Source organism: Tupaia chinensis, unplaced genomic scaffold (genome assembly GCF_000334495.1).
Source record: "Tupaia chinensis unplaced genomic scaffold, TupChi_1.0 Scaffold139743_1, whole genome shotgun sequence".
In the NCBI taxonomy this organism is placed as follows: Eukaryota; Metazoa; Chordata; class Mammalia; order Scandentia; family Tupaiidae; genus Tupaia; species Tupaia belangeri.
The window spans coordinates 73142-87942 of record NW_006199623.1 but is presented as its reverse complement, the minus strand read 5'-3'; positions in this window follow the sequence as shown (position 1 = coordinate 87942).

Sequence of the window (14801 nt, the reverse complement as noted above, 5' to 3'; positions counted from 1 at the left end):
GGATGGTGCTTCTTCTTAGTGTCCTCACTCTTAGCTGAGATGAGGGACAGGGTGCTTCATCCTTGTGGAGTCCACATGGAAATAGGTCCACGGTGACCCTGCTCTCCATGACAATAACTGTTTCTCTCCTGTCAGTTTTTGGGGTAGGTTCTCAGACTGTGGTGACCCAGGAACCATCACTGTCAGTGTCCCTAGGAGTGATGGTCACAATCACCTGTGGCCTTGGCTCTAGGTCTGTCTCCACAAGTCACTGCCACAGCTGGTACCAGCAGACACCAGGGCAGGTCCCCAAGATAATTATCTACATCACAAACAGCCACCTCTATGGGGACCCTGACCATCTCTCTAGGTCTGTCATGGGGAACAGAGCCACCCTCACCCTGGTCCCCGGCAAGACTGAGGACATTGATGAGTGTTCCCACATGTCACACATGGGCAGTTATCACACAGTGATTTACAGTCGTGAAGATGTGCAACCAGAACTTCTTCATGGGCTCAGAATAGCCCAACTTGGGCGGGAGAGAAAGAGGAGGTGGAAATGGTCAGCCCCACTACAGGGAGGGAGGTTCCGGCTCTGTTCTCCTGCCCAGGCTCACTACAGTCTCTCAGGGGCATCCACTCCCCAGTGGGGCACACCCCCACACTGGGCTTCCCTCTCCTATTCTGCCTAGAGCACTGAGGAGTGGGGCTCTGCTCCAAATAAACATAAATAAAATGAGACCTAGAGACCCACCATGACCAGGGAGCCTCTGCTTATTCCAGGAGCAATAACAATATGCTCCTTCATAAATTTTATGATGGAGACCAGATTGTTTTGAACTTAGCATTGAAATGGGAGTGTTACTAGGGAGCTTGTTAGAAATGCAACTCCTGAGCCTGGATGTACTGCGTCAGAATCAGGAATTGTTGTCTAAGAATCTGTCACAAGATCTCCACAAGATTTTATGAACATGAACTTCACAGAAGGAACTTTGCTTTGATCTGTGAAAGTATTCCCAGGAGTTTCTGTTTAACATGCAGGTCACAGAACATGATCCAGTTCCCACTCACATTCCCATTCACACTTCCAAGGACACTCAGGAATAAAATTAAAATCTCAGTGCTGAGAATTATGACTTGATATCTCACTGCAGCATATCAGTCAGGGTAATTTCTACAAACGTGAGTTCCTAAAGATGGACTCCATGCCTGGTTGTAGTCTCCCTGTGAGGGTGGCCATCTCCTGTGAGACTGGCTTCCAGAAACCCTCCTCCACCTGTCGAGCTGACTCCAGTTAAAGGACCTTCAAGGAACTGGGACATTAGAACAAGATCTTTCAGCATTTATGTCCAGATGAGGTTTGAGTAATACTGGAAATTAAACTTGCACAGCTTCAACTGTTTTTATTTCAAAATATATTGTCTTCACCGAAATTCACTAAATTAAGTAGTTTCTGCAATAGTAAAACTCACAGTTCATTCCACTTCCACAATGATATGAAATTTGAATGGAAGGTTACAACTTGGGGGAAATTCAGGCTGTGAAGAATTCTTGGGAGTCATTTGTCAACTGTCACAGTTAGTACCTCAGGAACAGAACCAAGCCAGAGCCTGAGCCAGAAAAGCCATCAGGGATTCCATCCCCCTTGGGTCACACAAAGCCACTAGTGCCCACTCACATCACAATCCATGGGCCCTTCCCTGGGCTCTGCTGGTACCGGTCCACATTGTAGCTACTGTAGCCACTACTCAGGGTACAGGTGAGTATGACTGCTTGTCCCAGGGAGGCACATACAGAGGGTGGCTGATTCAGCACAGGCTGGGAGAGGGACCTGGAAACAGATCCTCACTAGGACTCCAAGAGGGGGACAGCTAGTGAGCTGTTAGAGGAGCAAGGACAAGGGTGAGGTTGGAGGTCTGGAGGTGGAGGACCCTAGGGAGGCACTGCCCACCCTGACCCGTGAGGAAACTGAGGAGGGTGAGGAGAAGAGGAACCACAGCTATGTTGGGGATACAGTAAATGTGAGAAGACATTTCACTTCACACCCAGAGGGGTGTGGTGCCATGTTCCCCCCCTGGAAGCAATCAGAGACCCCAGGGAAAACACTCAATATCAATCAGTAATGAAGGAGGATGTCTCCTTTGGATGAATAAATACACTCAGGAAAGAACTGGGTCTTCCCCTTCTCTTCTCACCTCAGAGCCAAGGATGGGGAATGGCTTGTGTAGGTGTATTATTGGTGTGTGTTGAATAAGAAAATAGTACTCTGCCATCCAAAGGAGAAAGTTGAGCCATGCTCTTTGGGCAGGCTCCAGGATTAAGTGATTCTCTTGCTGCCTCCTATTGTGGACACCAGAGTGGCAGAAGTGCTGTGGACAGCACCTGAGAGAGTGGAAGTGGAGCCTGAGGAGTGCCTAGGATATGCAGTTGGGCTTCACCTACATCTGTGAATCAGGGACCCAAGGAAGCTTGTCTGAGCCCTGCAGGTTATATTACTGCCTGGCCACTAGGGGGAGACAAACTCTGGAATCAAATAGAACTGAGCTCTCTGAGTCTTGCCCAGAGGAGCATATTTGCATGGAGGGTTTGCAGCGTGGGTCATCCCAGCCCAGTCTTATGCTGAGAGAATAAGAGGCTCAGGAGCCCTGCTCAGCTAAAGGTCTGAAGGATCCAGCACTGGGCATCCGCATCATGGCCTGGGTTTCTCTCCTCCTCCCCCTGTTCATTCTCCTCACAGATCAGGCTTGGCAATGGGCAGTACCTCCATAGGGCCCTCCACCTTGAGTCCCACAACCCCACCCCTGTCTTTTTCCTGCAACAGCTGACTGACTGCCTCCATCCTTGAGCCCTAATGAGAATCTGTGTTTCCAGGGTCCCTCTCTCAGCCTGCTCTGACTCAGCCACCCTCTGTATCTGCCTCCCTGGGACAAGTAGTTACACTCACCTGCACCCTGAATGGTGGTTACAACAACTACTATGTGGAGTGGTACCAGCAGAGACCAGGGAAGGGCCCCTGGTTTGTAATGACAGTGGGCATTAGTGGTATTTCGGGATCCAAGGGAGATGGCATCCCTGATTGCTTCTCAGGCTCAGGCTCTGGCCTGGACCAGTTCCTGACCATCCAGAACCTCCAGGAAGATGAAGAGAGTGACTACCACTGTGGGGTAAGCCATCACAGTGGGAACAGCTACATGTAACCTGCAGTGACACCGGCAGAGGGGAAGTGAGACCAAAACGTCCTGTCTGAGTAGCCTTGAACCCACTTCCCTCCCCACTGGTCTGACTCTGCAGAGGGTTCTCCCAGCCCTGTCTCAGCATTCCCACTTTCCCAGACACTGTTGGAACTAGGGCCACCAAGGAAAAGAGTCCTATCCAGGTCCTGACAGTGAGCATGTACACTCTCTGGGAAAATATAAAAGACAAAGAAGAAAAGAAAAGAAATTAAAGACTCAAAAGAATCAAAAGATATTTCTAATGTATGGGTCCCCAAAATTAATATTGCTAAAATATAAAGATGCAGGTCTCATCAAAATACTAATGATGTTCTTCACAAAAATAGACAGATAAGGGTCCAGCAGTTAGAGTAATGGTTATGTCACTGGACTCCCACGTAGTCGACTATGGTTCGAGTCCTGGGCCCAGTGGCTTAAACTCACACCAGGCACGTGTGCATGCATGCCCAAAATCCTGAGAGAAGCATAGAGGAGAAGGGATTGCAGCATGGCCATCCCCCTGGGGTGTGATTTCTCGCTTTCTATCTCTCTGTCTCTGTCTTTCTGGCAAGTGCACGTGCACTATAGCAAAGACCCCTCAAAAAAAATAGACAATTATGAAGTTTGTGTGGGAGCAGGAAAGACCCAGAAAAACCAAAGACATCATGAACACAGGGGATGGAGCTAGAGTCTCCCATTACTGCACTTCAAAATATGCTGCAATGTTGTCAAAACCAAGACAGCAGGGCACTGGCAGTCAGAGTGTACAGTACTTGTCTATCAGAGCCTGGTTGATTTCTCCTTGCTTAATCAAATCTTTCTACATTGTATACAGCCATCCAAACAAAAGTATTATTCAATTTAAAATCAATTAATAGAAAAAGGAAATTCTATTATATATGACAACATGCATGATCACTGAGGACATTATGCTAAGTGAAATAAATCAGGGGAAATGGCAAATAGAGCCTGTTCCCATATCCTTAGGTCATCTAATTAGGTAAAACACAGAAGTAGAGTCTAATATTGGTTGCCAGGCATTGGAGTGTTAGTGAGGAATTAAATTTCCAATGAAAAATAATTAACTCTTGGAAATTTGGGGAACCAGCAGTTAGCATAATGACTATGTCACTGGACTCCCACATAGTCGACCACAGTTTGCAACCTGGATCCGGTGGTTTAAGCTCAGGCCAGTTGCATGTGCGCACATGCCCAAGATCCCGAGAGGAGAAGGGAGGAGAAGGGATTGCGGCATGTCCATCCCCACTGTGGGGTGATTTCTTACTTTCTGTCTCTCTGTCTCTGTCTTTTTGGTGAGCACATGTGCCCTATAGTAAAAATATCTCTAATAAGAAAATAAATTTGTGTTTAATTTTTTGAGAGGTTTTTGCTTATCACAGAGAAATATGGATTTGTATTAGATGGTCTATTTTTGTCACAATAGCAAAGTGTACACTGTGATTTGTTTAATCCTGAGATGTTCAAGGACCACTGAAAGTGACTTATGTTCATTGAAATAAAAACAGGCTGCACATGGTCATGGATGATGGGTATTGATCAAAAAGGTACATGAGATATTTTCTATTCTACTGGACATGAACCATGTATTGATAGGGGTGTTGGCTACTGTGAAGGGGGATGAAGTTGTAAAACTGTCCAGTCATGCACTTAGGATTTGCACATTTCAGAATATTTTTATTTGATGTTGCTACAAAAGCAACAGTATGGAAGGGAATAGCATAGTCATTGAACAGTAGTGGAGAGAAGTGTATCTGATTCTCCACATCTCCCCCCTCTGCAAACCATGTAACTGACCAATCCAGAATGCTAGGTGCTGGTAGGGTTCCAAATGGAATGTGGGGACACTCCCTGGGGTCTATTGTGGTAGCTGGATCCATGGTGACTGAGCAGGGCACTGTGGTGGCTGCAGAGCCACGGAGGGGCTGTGGTCTTGGCTTTGGGCTGATATTTGGGAAGCCAGATGAGGTGGTGAAGAAACTGTTGCCTAACAACCAGAGTCCAAGGCTCACTTTTTACATCCTCGAAGAAGAGGCACTGGAATGCTCCCTCTCATCTGTTTCCTAGTGGGCTTGTTTCTATTCAGACTTGTTTTGTCTGTGAGAAGTCAGTGTTATGTGAGAAGAGAGAAGCAGCTTTCAGAGACCCTGGCTGTGTGCATGGAGGAGAAATGTCAGCTTCTTTACTGAACTTCTTTACAAGCTCAGTGCTGGCAGAGAGGCGCAGACAGTGAATGCGTTCTCTTTGGAGAGAGCCTGGTGAGAGAGAGAGTCCTTCAACATCCTCTGCTTTGCTGAAGACTACAGAAGGGCCAAGAACATAAACTTGATGCTGAGGCAGGAATTAAGGTTCCTGATTCAAGACCTGGAGGAGGACAGATACAAATGCTTCAAACAAGAGGAGGAGATGCTGGAGACACTGCAAGTTTTTGAGTGCCTTGAAGAGATGAGAGTCTCCACATCACAGAGAGCTTTTGTGACAATACCAAAGGCCAAGGACATAGCCTGGATGGTTTCTCTCAGGAGTGAACCTGGGCCTTAAAACAGCAATATCCGCTCTGACTAGTCTGTTCTTCTAGCTGCCAGGCCATGACTACCCTCCTCAAATCCTTCTCAGGGACACTAGAGACAGTGGAACCTGGGAAGCCCCTTCTCTGAGGGCTGGAATTTCTCAACCATAACCTCCTGGAAATAGTTTTTATCTTCATGGTCAATTACTAACATTTTATGAATATTGGACATGCTGAGTACTTAAAGCCAGGAAACAGGTTAGAATTCTGTTCGAATAGTAGGTACGTGGACCTGTCCACAGTTCGAGAGACAACAAATTCCTTAACACTGGAAAACAAAGCATAGGTCAGTAATGATTTAGTCAAAAGTCTTAAAATTCTGTTTCACCAGTTCAAACTCATGTACTTTATCTTCTGTTGTGGTCTGATCTTTCCATTTAAATTCTGGAAAATAACATTCAACTCTGGACTTGTCCCTACCATTAAGCTGGCCATTTTCTTTAGCTGTTTTAGAACTCTTATTTCTGTGTGTATGACTTACTTTAGTTTTCCTGGGATCATTCTCTCAAGAACTTCTTGGAGATCTGGTCTGGTGTTCATAAATTCTTTCAGGTTTTGTTTATCTAAGAATATTCTTGTCTTTTCTTCCCATATGAAGGATATTCTCCTTGAATATAGTATTCTTGGTTGAAGTTGTTTTTCACTCAACACTTTGAGTATATTTCCCCATTCTTTTTTTTTGCTCTTTTTTCCAATTAGAGGTTTGCTGTTAGACTGAAGGGATATCCTTTGTAGGTAACTTGACATTTCTCTCTTACCAGTCTGAGTATCTTGTTTTTGTCTGGGGTTTTGGTCATTCCAGCTACAATGTGTCTTGGAGAAGATCTTGATTTGATCCTATTTGGGGTCCTTTGTATTTCTTGGATCTGGATCTTTGAATCCCTCTCTAGGTTTGGGAAGTTTTCTTCCAGGATTTCATGAAATATATTGTCAATTTTCTTATTAGTCTCTTCACCTTGTAAGATGCTAATTATCTTGATTTTTGGACATTTAGTGGTATCTAGTATTTTTCATATAATATTCTCATTTTGGGGGCTATTTTCTCAGTCTTTGTGGTAGATTTTACTAGTCCAGCGATTCTGTCTTCTACATCTGAGATTCAGTTTTCTGTATGATCTAGTCTGATTTTAATCCTTTCAAAGGAGGTTTTGACTTCCTGTATTATAGCCTTCATCTAAAATAATTTCTGTTAATTGTCTCTCTTCTCTTCCATCTCTGTTAATTTTGTCACTGTGAATATTCTAAAATTTTTAGCAGAACTTTCCAGCTGCTGTTTGTCTTCACTCCTGGGAGCTGCAATTCTCTCCTGAGGCTCAGAGGAGGAGAGTTTGACATATTTCTTGTGCCCATGCAATGACTTCTAGTCATATGATGGGTTATTTGTTTCTTCCTAATTTCTTGAAGATCAATCTGAAGATTCAGAGGTAAAAACTCTTTGGCGTCACATGTTTCTCCCTTTCTGTCACAGATTCAGTGAGAGTTGAGGAATATGAGGACTCAAGTAGTATTCATATTTTAGCAACTTTTCACTTAAGTTTGTCTAGACACTCAGTGGGTGGAGGCTGAGCAGCAAAGTGAGGAGGTAAAAGAAAAAGGATAAGAAAACAGAGAAAGAGAAAAAAAAAGAAAGAATAAAGTGAGCAAACAAAGAAATTATGTGTTTGGTAATTTTAAAAAACAAAACATGGAAACCACATGGTGCACAAGCTCCACGCGAAAACATTAGACCTCAGCTCTCATGGCAGACTCAGTCTCCTCCTGGCCTGCCCTTTCTTTTTGCCTAGATGGGACTGGGAAAGGGGAGGATATTATTACCAAGATAAAGGAGGATTTCAAAGCCACAAGAAAACTTTATAATTTTTTTTTAATTTTTAAATGAAAAGACAGAGACAGAGAGACAGAAAGAGACACAGAGAAGGATACAGGGGCTCTACCATGGTAAATCCTCAGCAGAACATCTTCATTGCTCTTATCTCTGAAAGCACTAGATCTCAGCTCTCATGGTGAACTCAGTCTTCTTCTGGCCTGCCCTTTCTTTTTCTTTTTCTCTTTTTTTGAGAGGTTTAGTGCTATAGGGCAGGTGTGCTTTCTAGAAAGACAGAGAGAGACAGAAATTGAGAAATCACTCCCCAGTGGTGATGACCACGCTGCAATCCCTTCACTTCCATTCTCCTCTCAGGATCTTGGGCAGGCATGCACATGTGCCTCGTATGAGTTTAAGCCACCAGGTCTGGGACTCGAACCACAGTCAACTACATGGGAGTCCAGCAACATAGGTATTATGCCAACTACTGGTCCCTGGCCTGCTCTTTCCTTTTGCCAGGGTAAATTCTCAGCAGAATATCTTCATTGCTCTTATATCTGAAAGCACTAGATCTCAGCTTTCATGGTGGACTCCAGTATCCATTTTGTATAGCCTCAAGCCTGTGTTTGAGCTCCTCTCTAGTGAAATTTGTGTAGAAAAGGTGTCTTTATCCTCTCAAATTCTGTCCCAAGAACTATTCATTGTGTGACTTTCTCCATTTAGCAACTCTTCCTGGGGCTGTCCTGGCACAGATTTCATGAGGGTCCATTAGTCTAGTGGGGTGTCCAGAGCCAACACACAGGTTGGGTGTCTTCACCAGGAGATACCAACATTCTCACAGTTCTGGAAATCAGGAAAGAACAGGTCAAAATGTCAGAGGCAGGAACCAGCAGTTAGTGTAATGGCTATGTCGCTGGACTCCCATGTAGTCGACCGCGGTTCGCGTCCCAGACCTGGTGGCTTAAAACTCACGTCGGGCGTGTGTGCGTACGTGCCCAAGATCCTGAGAGGAGAATGGAGGAGAAGGGATTGTGGCATGACCATCCCACCTGGGGGGTGATTTCTCACTTTCTGTCTCTAAGTCTCTCTCTGTCTGGCGAGCACACGTGCTCTATAGTGAAAAACCTCTCCAAAAAAAAAAAAAATGTCAGAAGGCTTGGCTTCTCCTGGGTCCTTTATCCTTCATGTGTGGACAGCCACCTTTCACTGTGTCCTCACATAGTTACCCCAGACCTGTGTGTTGTTTGTGTTCAAGTTTTTTACAATGTCACCAGTGCTCTGGGATTAGGGTCCCACTGTATGACTTTTTTTAAACTTGACTTCCCTTTGTAGGTTCAGTTTCTAAATATAGACACATCATGATCTGTTTATAAATACATGATTGGGGTTTAGAGGTGGTGGATATGATTCCATCAATAGCAAGAGGCTAGAGTGGGTCAGGGACTCAGAGCCATGCTGTGTCTGACCTGGGAAAGCTGATTATATGATGTCATCTTTCTGCACCATTTCATAAGCACTTACATGTGCCAGGCATTAGTTGTGGTCATGGTGAAATAGGAGTCAGATCTCTGGTTATGTAGATAGGATAAGGAGTCCTTGGAACAGAAAAGATGAAATGAGATGGAGTCACTGTATTCAAGTTATTATTAATAGAAGTCATTAATCATCTCACTAGAGATCAATTGTTAGCTCTCACAACTTGCTCCTTCAGAAAACTGCTTACTGCCAGAATTGTTTTTGGTCTGCTTGAGAAGCCAACTTGACCTGTTGAGTTCATGTCCTTATCATTATATTCCAAGGAAGAACTATGAGGGTCTGTGCTTCTTGAGAAAAGCCAGAATAAGACAAAAACAATCTATATGAAAAGTACATCAAAGAGAATGAAGAGCAAGCCTCCCTAGTTTATTTGTAAGATAAAATATTAGCTACCCAGTCCCCTGAGAATGGGGAGTATAAGATGTTGACATCATTGATTACCCCAAGTTAAGAAAAACCTTGTACTTCCTTATCAGAAAGCCAGCCCATTGCTCAGACTGCTAGACAAAAACCCATCACCTCCAACTCCTCTTTCACAGCCTATTTTGGCCCTGCTCTCTGCTTGGGAGCTCTGTTCTTCCTTCCCTCTCTTAATGCACTCCACTTTGCTATCTTCTCTCTGTGTCCATGTCTTTAATTCTTTGTGAGTGTCCAAAAAGAACCAGCATGGGTTTTGGGTCTGATCACCCACCTCTCCTGTGTCAGTGAGATGCAGGGTACAGTGTAGAACAAATGGGAATGGTCCCTGTCCCTGAAGAGCTACCAATATCTAGGTGAAGAGAAAGAACATGGGTTCAGATGCCAACAGGAAGCGTGTTCTAGGGAAGTTAAGGAAGATGAACAAGTTGATGCTGTCTCAGTCACCTCCTTTCCTGCATCCTGGGAGCTGGGATCAGTTAACTTGACATTAATCAGTTGCGACACTGTCCCTTTAGGACATTGGGCACATACACACATGTGCCATGTGCCCAGCATGACTTTCAAGTCACAGGGTTAGGAACTTAAACAGCGGTTGGGCATGTGGGAGTCCAGCTACATAACCACGGCATTATCTTCTGTCCTCTTCATCAAACTTCTGAAAGAGTTGCAGAATGTTTTGTTTGCTAAGTGCCATATTTTGAAGATGACATTGAACTGAGTCCTGGAAAATCCTAGCTCTGTCTTCTCCATGAGCAGCCCATGCTTGTTCTTCAAACCAACCCTCCTGTCCTCTACTCTGTGTCATTTGGTCAGCAACAGAGTGTCAGTTAGGTTTTCTAGCATCTTCTATGATGGGGTGGTATCTGGATTATTTTTCATGTACATGTTTGCAACTCCTAAAGACCCGGACTCCTCTAGAAGTGAGAAAGTGCAGGAAGTGTGCCCAGTACATCTAATCCAGCTAACAGGGAGTCCGACCTGTTTGTGTAGACAGATGGCATCTGGGGAGCTGCGGAGATCCGCTGGGCTCTAAGGTCTCTGGGCCACAGAAACCTATCTGACTGCAACTAGCATGGGGTGGTATGGGTCTGCCCTGTGCTCCCCACACAGCTGTTCCTGGAGGACCTTTTTCAAAAGAGCTGGGCCTGGGGTGGACCTGTCGTCTCTGGTGGGGACCCTGCAGCTGGGTACTCTCTGATCGACACAGTTCCATGAGCAAGGCCCTTTGTGCTGTCCCAGCAGGTGCTTCCTACCAGGGCTCCCCCAGGGGTGGAGCCAACCTCCCTCCCCCTCAGTCTGCGGTGTGAGCTGAGCCCCAGCCCAGGGCTCAGGGTGAGGCTGGGCAGTCACTGGATGGACACACATTTGCATGAAGAGCCCCTCCTGTGGCAGAGAGTGAAAAGAAGAGGCCTGGGAAAACCCAGCCATGTGGGGAACAGGGATTGTGCCCACCATGACCTGGACACCTCTCCTCCTCATGTTCTTCTCTCAGGTAGGGACAGGCCTTGGGGACACAGGGCACCTCCAAGCCTGATTTACTCTCTTTTGGCTGAGACCATTGACAATCATCCTGCTGGTACCTACCCCATCATTCATGTGTGGCAGTGTTTGCAGGTTCTCTCCCCCAGCCTGTGCTGACCCAGTTTCCCTCCCTCTCTGCATCTCCTGGAGCATCTCTCAGACTCACCTGCACCCTGAACATTGGCTTTATTGTTGGTGGCTACTACATACACTGGTTCCAGCAGAAGCCAGGGAGCCCTCCTCACTATCTCCTAACCTACTACTCAGACTCCAATACACACTAGGGCACTGGGGTCCCCAGCCACTTCTCTGGATCAAAGGACACCTCAGCCAATGCAGGAGTTCTGCACATCTCTGGGCTGCAGCCTGAGGACGAGGCCGGCTATCACTGTGCAGCCTATCTCAGCAGTACTTATGTTTGCACAATGCTCCAGACCCATGGGGAACTGAGCCTAAAGCCTACCCTGAGTTCTCCCTGCCTGGTGCTCTCACTCCTACATCAGCTACAACTGCGCTCAGCTCAGAACCTCCCTGACCCTCACAGTAATCCAGTTCCAGGACAGGGCTGAGCACTGCTGCAGGTTGCACTGTGGGGTTGAGCCCAGGACAGGGTCAGAGGAGGAAAAAGGACATGCACCTCCTGGGCCCTCATAATGCAGGGACCATGTGATCGAACATGCCAGCTCTCAAGGCAGCTGAAAGCTGGACCACCATAGAAAGGGCAAGGGCCATTCTGAGTTGATTCCTCTTCCGGCTCAAGCCCTGAAGTGAATGAAATATGAGTAGACATCAAAAGGTGCAGAGAAAAAGAGAACTCAAGCACAAGTTCATTTTGGTACAACCAAATTTAAAATTCATGCCTAGTTTCTTTGCTTTTTTTTTTTTTAAGACTTTTTTGGATTTACTTCTCACTGCAGGCTACCCTCACCCTCTCCTCTTCTTCATCTCTGATTCTGGACTGTCCTGTTCAGTTGCCAGGTTTTTGTCCATTTCCTATGTCCCCATTCTCCCCTGGAGCCTTCTCTGTCATCACCGAGGTCTCTACATCAGAACAGTCACCAGCAGTCATCCACATCATTCCTTGGAAGTGGACATCCCAATTTCCTTCCTCATCCTGAAACTGTCTAACACCCTAGTTCAGAGAATCCCAAGTCAGCCAACTCTCTTCTCTCCCTTTCTCTTTCTCCCTCCTGGGGTTGTCCTCCTTTCCAGAGAACCTAGTGACCCCAAAACATGTGCTCAGATATTCCAGCCCCCACACTCCACCTTCCATGCTGGTCTATGAGGGATGAGGTGGGAAGGGACACAGGATCCCTGAGCAGCCTGGAAAGTGACTTCATGCTGAGTTCTTGGTGGGGACACCAGGTTTCTGTGTCTTGTCTCTGTTCAGTGCTCCTGTCCCAGCAGCTGTGTCCTCTTAGGGGGCCTGGAGAGTCATGGCCCTTATCCCCTTCAACTCCCACCTTCCAACCTCAGGAAGAATAACCAGACTCAGCATCACACCTGGGGCTCAGCCAAAGAGCAGATGGCTTGCACTGGGTCCCCCCTCCCACATGCTGTGCAGGAATTATGGAATGGGAGGATGTTCCCCCTCAGCTGTGTGGCTCATGAAGCAGAGCCAAGGGCACACTTGCCATTACCTCGACCCCTCTCCTCCTCAGCATCTATAGTCTGCACAGGGGCTGGAGACAGGCATCCAGAACTCCCCTGAGAGATCTTGCCCTGCTCTCCTGTCCATGTCCAGTCTCACACTCCCTCTGTCTCCCTCCTCAAGCTCAGGTCCTTGGCTCAGTGAGAGCTGAGGCCAGAGCCTGCACAGTGGGTGGTCTGTGACTGAGTTGGTCACCACCTCCTGCACTGAAAGAAGCACCAGACACCAACATGGGTCTTGAGATCATGTCATGGTACCAGAGGTGGCTGGGCAGTGCCCCTGAACCTCTGTCACCTAGTAGCAAATATCAGCCTCAGAGGTTCAGGCCTGGTTCGGGGGCCGCCTGCTTTGCCGCCACTCTTTCTTTTTTTTTTGGCCCACACTCTTCCCTGCAGCTCTGGCTCCAGCCTAAGGCTGAGACTGATTGGGCCTGTTGGCCATAGACAGCCCCTACAAGCCCCTGAGGGCTGCAACCTGGGGGAAGGGAGTCAGGGACAGGGGCCTCCTTTCAGTGTGGCCTGCCTGCAGCACCTGCCACCCACAGCCAGGATAGGAGGCCACTGACCTTCGGTGTGTGCTGCTGAGGTTGCCCTGACTAGGGCCCAGGACTCAGGCCAGAGACAGTGACCCAGAGAAGGCATCTTTTTCTCCCTAGAGCCAGCCCTCAAGGGAGTCTGTGACATTAGTACATGTCAGACTGTCCTCAGTGACAGGGTCAGGCTGCCCTGGGAACAGAGTCCTTGAGGACTCAGGACAGGGATACAGAGCCTGTCTGACTCAGCAATACCCACAAGGGCACAGGTCTGTCCATCCTTAATGTTTCCTGAGCACCTGCTGTGGGCCAGTCTTGGTCCAGGCTCAGGATTCAGAGTGGGCAGATTGACAAGGGCCCCATCGTCACAGAGGAGAGCAGGCCAGCATGTCAACAGAAGTAAATCACATCATGGTTGTGACAAAAGGTGACATTGGCAAGAAAGGCATCAAATAATCATGCCATGACCTTCATATCTGCACAAATCCCCTTGGAATATTTTCAATGAGTACATTTTAGTCAGGAAGCCACTGGGAAGATTTAAACAAAAATCAATTTAGGTTAGAATGGCTTAATCTTTTTTTTAATGCAATGGAGCTTGATAACATTAAAATGTTTATATAAAACAAACCATATATCAATGAAGTTACATGATGTTCAGAATTTTTTGTTTGTCTTTGTCTTAGGGCACATGTGCTTGCCAAAGAGAGAGGGAAAGTGAGAAATCACGGCCAAGTGGAATAGCCATGTTGTCATTCCTTCCTTCTCTTCCTGGAGTTTGGGGCATGCATAGAAACGCACCCAGCATTTTGGTTTTAGTTTTTTAAAGGGGATATCGTTTTTCATTATAGGGTGTGTGCACTCACCAGAGAGACAGAGACAGAAAGCAAGAAACCACCTCCCATGCAGGGGTGGTCGTGCTGCAATCCCTTCTCCTCCATTCTCCTCTCAGGAGTTTGGGCATGCACACACATGCACCTGGCATGAGTTTTAAGCTACTGTGTCTGGGACTTGAAATGAGACTGTCTATGTGAGAGTCCAGCAACATAACTGTTACACTGTCAGCTGGTCCCATACTCAGCATGTTTTTCAAGCCACCAAGTCCCAAACCCAAACTGCAGAGTTGGCCGTGTGGGATCCAGAACCTTAACCTCCACATCAGCTGCTGGCCCTAGAAATTGTATTCACATCATTTTGCAAGGGGTTAGGATGAGAGGTAAGAGGGGAGGTTGAGGATGGATGAGCATATGGGGAGGGGGTGTCGGGCTACATTCTACACTTTTGTAACTTCAAAATTGTCTGCGGTATATGTACATATTTGTACATAAATATATGTTTATGTGATTATTAACTATATATTTATAATAAATTGTTCTATAGTTTATATTCTAGAAGGTAACTCTATGTTTGTATATTATAATATAAATTTATAATTTTTGTACTATCTGTGATGCTCTGTGTATGTCCAACACTCGAAGCTGCCAAAAATGGAAGCTACATTGAGATTGCTAAGTGAAGCTCATCTCCTCCCAAGAGACAGAGAAGGAGCTGGTGTGGGA